Genomic DNA, 7,662 nt, shown 5'->3' with positions numbered 1-7,662 from the left:
CAATTCTCGTTATTTATATAGATGATAAAAAGTCCTATTTTGCTTGAAAAAAGTAGTTTAATTAATTGCAACTGGATGCATTGTCCTAGGACAGGTAAAAGAAATTCAGATTGAGAACTTCATCTTAATATGGATAGTCCTACGGAGAAATCCTCCGGACGGATAAAGAGAGGAGAAAGAAAGTCTTTAGTTTCAGGCTGTCCGCTACGCTTCCGCTCCTTATTCAAGTTCCAGGCAACAAAAGAAAGGCAGGGACCACAAACTAGAACTCTCATCAAAGTCTGTGAATTTCTTTGATAGGCTTGATTCTTTCATTGCGTTTTCCCGTCTTTTTTCTTGCATTTTCTTAGTTTTTCTCATCTTTCTATTGAACGATAATAGAGAAATTTTTACATCTTTTTCATGAAAAGTTGCTTCTTCCCTATGTCAAAACCTAGCTTTTTGTTCATTTTCGCTAAGGATTACAAGGTCGTTGATTACAAAAATTCATAATCAGTCGACTTTCTTCGAACCCTATTCTTTGTTTTGAGTCTCGTTATTTCATAACCTCCGGAGCCTGAATTCATTTTCTTTTAGTTGCGGTAGCTCCCGCGCCAGCAAGATAGAGACGGCGAAGCCAAAGCAATACTAAACGAGCAGCCGCCCTAAGGAGACTCGAGGTCAAGCCTAAACGTCCTTATTTCAAACTAAAGCGCTAACGAGCAAGAAAAGGCCCCTTCCTATATCTTCCGATAGGCTAAGGCGCCCTTTACTAAACTAATATTCTTAGAATATCTCGCCCCTCTAAACTCAGTCTCACCTTTCTTGCACTTGCACTCCTTCTCCTTGGCATTGGAAGTCGCTTCGCCCCTCTCTCTCTCCCGCGAAACTAATAAGAGGCTAAAGAAGGAAAGCCTATCCTTTGGACTTCTCCTACTACTATCAAGTTAGAAAGAGAAAGCCTAGCCGTCCTAAAATCAAGCTCCAGATGAGTTTCATTCCTTAAGTTTCGGAGAAGGCGGAGAAGTCAAAACCTACTATTTGGAGGAAAGTATCCCCAGTGAATAAGGAATCAGACTCCAAAGGAGGAGTCCGACGCCTCAATGAACAAGGTATAGGTTTCCTTTAAGCCCTTCCTTGTAGTAGGTTCTAGTAAAAGAAAGCCTATCTTTCATACTCTTTCAGGCTCTTCTTCTCTCGTTCGTTCTATTAGGTCGATCTCTTTTTCTCAACTTCTAGAACTCCGTTTCCTTGCTTCGCACTTTCTCACATTATCAGAGGCTTTCTCGCTATACAAAGTCAGGGTTCGACAGTGAATTTCTTCTTCCATTCTATCATTTGTTTGACAGGGCTCCATTTTGGATAGGTTTTCGGTCTTCATCAAGATAGGTCAGGGGGATGCGCCTTATCCTCTTCCTTCAGCTGCCCCCGCCCGGCCCGGAAGTGAGCTTCTGGCGACTAGCTTCTACCCCTTGGACTTGGAAGCAAGCTAGAGCTACTTCAATCAATGAATGAAAAGAAAGCGCTTACGAATAGAAAGGGAGGACAGGTTGGTTCGAGGACCCGTTGGTCAAAGGAAAGGGGAGGTCCTGATGCCGGGACGGAGCCGTATGAGGCGAGAGTCTCACGTACGGTTCCTTTGAGAAGGGTGTGATACCACCACCTATCAGGCCCGACGAGCGGTCCACGGAGCTGCATCCCTACTCACCTGGTCCATGCACATCGCTCTCTCCAGGAGGTTGGCCGCCTATCCTAGATCTTCCCATTTTCAAGAAGATCCCGGGCTCGATCTGGTTTAGTATCAAGGTGATTCTCTTTCTCTTTCTATATATATGGGTCCGTGCAGCATTTCCACGATATCGTTATGATCAATTAATGGGACTTGGCCGGAAAGTGTTCTTGCCTCTATCATTAGCTCGGGTAGTCTTAGTTTCTGGTCTTTCAGTCACCTTTCAATGGCTCCCTTAATTATGTGCGAGGAATTTCCCTCATCGAGTAATGGGAAGCGGGCTAGTCCCCGAAAATGCCCGTTCCTTTGTCGTTGGGGCCCAAAATCTTCCTTGCTTGCAGAGACTGATTTTCTTGTGTCTGAATCAATCAATAGGTGCATCAATCAATCAGAAGAGGAGTCAGAGTCAAAAAATGTGTCCCACGGAATCTCATTTTGAACATGAACATGAGATGGAGTGGCATATTTTCTTAATCAATCCTCTCTTTGGCCACCCAACCCACATGGGGCCATATACCGAAAAAAAAGGGAAACTGAATGAACTTGGACCATTCATTAATATAATGAATCAAATCCGAACGGACTTCTCCAAGACTAAAAGAAAGGCAAATTTCCGTCTATTAATGGTTCTGACTTGCACTCCTTCAAGCCTTTGAATAGGGATCAGTCTTTCTCAAATTCTCTCTCCTTTCAGTCGAGCCTTGTTCATTGACTCCTTCTTAGTCGAGCTGCTTCGCACCTTTCAGTCTCGTTATTTCATAACCTTCGGACCATTCCAGATCCCTTTCTAACTTGACCCACGGTGCCTCCTGCCTCATCTCTTGGCTTGAAATGAAACTCCCCACCTTGTTCATTGACTTTCGCTTATGCGCGAAGGAAGTAGCCAATTCAAAGAAGAAAAATCAGGCATGGTAGGTACCGCCTCAATGAACAAGGGCTGACTCTTTCTCTGAAAGGCGGTCATCTTCGATCCTTTACCTCTTGTCCGGATCTTCTTTCAGACGATCTGACCCGAGAATGAACCCAAAGGGCATTCGTGAGGGTGTGCCCTCTCAAATTCTTTGACCCTTGCTTGCTCTTGCTTGTTAATACGGGATTTGACCCTTTATTCTTCATCTGAGGACCTTTGAATGTCCGGTTTTCTGCCTTTGGGGAATTGTCAACCACGCTCCTTTTCATGCGTCCGGGAAAAAGGAAGTGAGATTGAGAAAGAGATGGTAGGCTTTCTCTTTCGTACTTATTTTAGGTTATTGATTTTGGACTTTCTTCTTCCTTCATTTCGCCCCAGCCTCCTCTCAAATTCTTTGAGCCTTGTTCATCGACCTCTCAAATTCTTTGAGCTTTGCAATTATAAGGGGTCCTCAATGAGAATAAAGTCAAAGACTTTGAGTTGCACTCCTTCAAATTTCAAGGATAAGGACCCGCAAATTCTTTGCGCCTAACCGCTCCTCTCCTTCTTAGTCGAGCTGCTTCGCTCCTGTCCTTCTATTCTACGCTTGATTCTGCTTCGCTCCTCTCCTTCCTAACCTCAGTCGAGTGGCTTCGCTCTGAACCTATATTTGAAACGTAGAGTACCTTCGCTCCTCTCCTTCCTAACCTCAGTCGAGTACCTTCGCTCTATTTCAAACTACGAGTACCTTCGCACCCTATTGTTTTGAGTCGAGTTATTTCATTGAATAATAATCGTCGGGCTCTGAACCTTATCAGTCGAGCTGCCCTTGTTCATTGACTCCTTATCAGTCGACTTTCTTCGAACCTCCAAACAAAGTCTCGGTCCTCTCCCCCTATCGTCGGCGAGCTGCTTCGCTCCTTCGCTCCTTCACAGTCCTTTCGCTTCGCGCCTCCTTACCATATTAGTGGAGATGAACAAGTCACCTGGACCCGTCCTTAGTCGTATATTCCACTCTCTCTTTATCCAATGAGCTTCTCTCTTTCTTTTTTCTTGAGGGCTTTGACCCTTTATTCGCAAATTCTTTGCGCCTCCGTAGCTTAATGCGAGCCCCCTCTCAAATTCTTTGAGTCTTTCTTTTTCTCAAATTCTTTGAGCCTTCTGTGGTCTCATTGATAAGGACATATTAACCTCTTCCATTCTGAGTTGCACTCCTTTGAAGGATAAGGACCCGCAAATTCTTTGCGCCTACTCCGCCTTCCTAACCTCACTCGAGAACTTTCAGTCGCTTCTCTCATTCTTCTCACCTTTCAGTCGAGTTATTTCATAACATCTGGACCTTTGTTTTTGGACCGCTAAGTGGGAATATATAGGATGACTCCGGTAATAAGGAAAAGTGACCCGCAAATTCTTTGCGCCTATAAAATCAGTGAATAAAGGCTCCCCATTTTTTCTTAGTCTTTGCGGTCCGTCCTAGCTTAATTAGAGGGTAGTGGGCTTGGCCTATTAGTTCGAACTTGGCTCCGCTCCATAAATCAGTCCAAGAAATTCTATGGAATAAAGAGGTTCAATGGGTGGTAATTGCTGTCTTCACGGAAAGCCTTGTATCCGAGAGTTAGCTGTAGGGCATGGGTTGAGTCTAACTAGTGGATGAGCGGAACGAGCTGTGGAGCGGGGGTTAGGCCTAGCTGCGGTCTCTTCCTCTTTCTCTGCTCCTTCTATCTCTCTTGTCCTAGCTCTTCCTTTTGAGAGAGAAAGGAGAGAGTGAACCCGAAGGAAGGTCTTTAGGCGCGAATACACTAAAGCTAGGACCGAAGAAGATGGTGGAGGAGGTTCGTTAGGAGGGGGAGCAGCTCTTCTTGCAGGAGAAGTAGGTCAACTTGCACTCCTTTACATAAGCTACGCCCTTCTTCATTGACTCCTTCTTAGTCGAGCTTCTTCGAACCTTTCAGTCTCAATCAAATTCTTTGACCCTCTCCTTCTGTTTTGAGTCGAGAAAAACTCAACTCCTAACCGCTCCTCTCCTTCCTAACCTCAGTCGAGTGGCTTCGCTCCTCTCCTATATTTTCAACTACGAGTACCTTCGCTCTGAACCTTCCTAACCTCAGTCGAGTACCTTCGCTCTATTTCAAACTACGAGTACCTTCGCACCTGAATTTATCTACGAGTCCCAAATTCACTAATGAAACTAATCTGGACCTTTGTTTTTTGAGTTCTTGAGTTAGCTCCGGAACAGCCAATCCCGTAGGTCTCTTTCTCATGTCTTGTTAACGGTTGAGTTGAAGTAGCTCGTACTCTGATCCCGGCATGAGATCCCTTTCTGATGTCCCGGTTCTGATGAGGTTAGTGCCCACTACGCGGTCAGAGGTGGAGGTGAGTTTCATAAGTACGAGAAGGCGAGATGGAATGAATTCATTAAGTGAGAGTGAGTTGTAGAACGAGAAGGAAGTCGAATACAGGCTACGACCGAATCAGTCTCGACTGGTGGATGGAGGAAAGGAGAGTCATAAGTCGACCTTGCCCTTTTCATGAGTAGTTCTCTCTTTCTTTCGGAGTTCCGGTACTACTATCTCCTTCTTATTGAGTTCATTCTCTTCATGGTATGGGGTCGAGGTGTAGCGCAGTCTGGTCAGCGCATCTGTTTTGGGTACAGAGGGCCATAGGTTCGAATCCTGTCACCTTGATGTGGTATTTGTCTTCTAGAAAGTTCACGAGAAAGAGGTTGAGTCTGCCTACCCGTGATCTAGCGCCTCGTCTCGATTGCTTTCCGTTCGCCGATCTTCTTCTTCGGAGCTATCGTTCCAGAAATTCACGTCCAATTCAAACCAGAATGAAGAACTGACGAAGAAAGAATTCATGAATTCAGTCAAGATTCAGTCAGTGATCCATGAGGAAAGCATGAACTATCAGATTCCCACCCAATTCAATCATGAACAAAGCATGAAAGAAAAGATGCGATTCGTCGTTGCACTATCATAGTCAGTGAAGAATGAATGAAATCAATGGCATGAAATCAGAGAGATGATTCCCATTTCATCAATGCATTAACGAAGAAAGAACTCAAATTCTTTGACCCTTATCTCATTCTCTATTTCGAAATGTAATAATTATCCTTCTCTATCTACATTGAAGAAGAACTCATTCTCAATTTCTCGGTAGTTTCAGCGTCCGAAGGACTGATTTATCCATATGAACTTCAAGTTCTCTTTCTCTTTCTCAAACTAGACGCCCACTTAGCCCCGTCAGTGGCCATAGGCGCCCGCGAAGCCTAGGCTTTCTTCTTTCTGGGATAGGCAGAGTACAAAAGAGAAGGAGAAGATCGATTGAGGAAAGCATGAACTATCGTTATAGTTGTGGAAAGTAGATCTTGATTCTTCTTACCACCTTCTTTGAGAAAAACCAGCAAGAATAATGGCTTTGATTCAAGCCGGTCAAAGTCTGGCAGAGTAGAAAATTCGAACTTGCTTCAAGACAGAGAGTTCAAGCTATGACGGTAGTTCTGGCGAAGTCTCTCTCTCTTCTTCCATTAGATTTGTACGGGGAATCATCATTCTCACTCCCTTTCCGAAGAGCTACTGACTGAGGAAGACTTGGTGCGAGACCGAGTTGGATCGAAAGAAGCGGCTTTCCCGGATTGAGTAGGGGACTAAGCTATCTCAAGAGAGTAGGAGCCTCAAGCGCTTTCAATTCGAAGTTAGAGTCAGTGGCGCTCAATCTCCAGCTCCCCCGAGCAGCCTTTCCCGATAGGGTCTTGAGTGAGTTATTGCCTTTCTCCCTTTCATAGGTTAAGTGAGTCACAACAATCGTCAGCGAGAACTAGATATTTCTATAAAGTAGGCTTACTGAGGGTATTTCATAAGACAGGAGAATTCTCAGTGTCGGCTACGAAAGGCGAGACCAGTCAAATTCTTTGACCCTAGGCTTGATTTTCATATTCAAGATTCCACTCGCAAATTCTTTGCCCCTTATTCATTGATTGCGCTTGCACGAGTCCTAGTCTTTTAGTGGTCTGTAATTAAGCTAGTCCTCACTGCTTTCATTGAAAAGGTCCAATTCAGATAGAGGCGCAATGAAATATGCGAGGAGTTGAGTTGATAAGGACATATGAACCTGAAAGGTGCGAAGGTACTCGTAGTTTGAAATAGAGCGAAGGTACTCGACTGAGGTTAGGAAGGAGAGGAGCGAAGGTACTCTACGTTTCAAATATAGGTTCAGAGCGAAGCCACTCGACTGAGGTTAGGAAGGAGAGGAGCGAAGCAGAATCAAGCGTAGAATAGAAGGACAGGAGCGAAGGTACTCGTAGTTTCAGATATAGGAGAGGAGCGGTTAGGAGTTGAGAAGAATGTGAAAAGCGACTGGAAAGGTGCGAAGGTACTCGTAGTTTTAGATATAGGGAAGGCGCAAAGAATTTGCGAAAGAGAGAGAAGAAAGATTCTCTTTTGTTGAGAGCCTCTTATATCCTTTCTTTCATAAGTACTCCTTCTCCTAGGGCTCCGCTCCTTCCATTGCCTGATTTTTCTTCCTTTCAATTCAAACCTTGAATCTCTTCTTTGACTTTATTCAAACAATATCCCTTATGGAGCCTTGAACTTCTTTTTCTTCAAGGATAGAAAACCACTCTTTCTTTCCCTGGACTTGTTTGTAGTTGCTTGCTTACGCAATTCTTTGATTAGCCCTGAGACTTTGACATCTTGCTTTGCTTGTCCCTTTTCATTGATTCATTGATCCTCTTTATTCCATAGAATTTCTTGGACTTCTTGATTCCACTTGAGGAAGTTGTAAAGCGAAAACCTATCGCATCTTCTATAAGAAAGTTCAGTGCTGTCGAAAAACTCAATTGGAACTTTAGCAGAGTAGAAGGCTGTAAACTCAGACCCTCACTCGAACTGGCAATGGCTGGGACCTTATCGCTTCGATTCGAGACTGAGTCAGTCTCCATTCCTCATTAGTGAAAGAACTCCTTCTCAAATTCTTTGACCCTTCTCTACTCTTCAAGAGTTCTATACCTGCTTGACTCACTAACTTAGAAACTGAAAGAGAGATTCAAGGTCCGTGGTAGCTTAAT

The 7,662-nt window shown here is 44.2% G+C and overlaps 1 non-coding gene across 1 annotated transcript; it reads left to right on the top strand.

The window, feature by feature from the left end:
* Positions 1–5,206: 5,206 nt before the first annotated feature.
* On the top strand, positions 5,207–5,281 carry TRNAP-UGG (transfer RNA proline (anticodon UGG)). The gene has a single exon. It is a non-coding gene; the product is annotated as a tRNA-Pro (tRNA).
* The last annotated feature ends 2,381 nt before the right edge of the window (positions 5,282–7,662 follow it).

Source organism: Cucumis melo, chromosome 6, assembly GCF_025177605.1.
Source record: "Cucumis melo cultivar AY chromosome 6, USDA_Cmelo_AY_1.0, whole genome shotgun sequence".
NCBI lineage: Eukaryota > Viridiplantae > Streptophyta > Magnoliopsida > Cucurbitales > Cucurbitaceae > Cucumis > Cucumis melo.
This window is presented reverse-complemented; position numbering and strand designations above follow the sequence as displayed.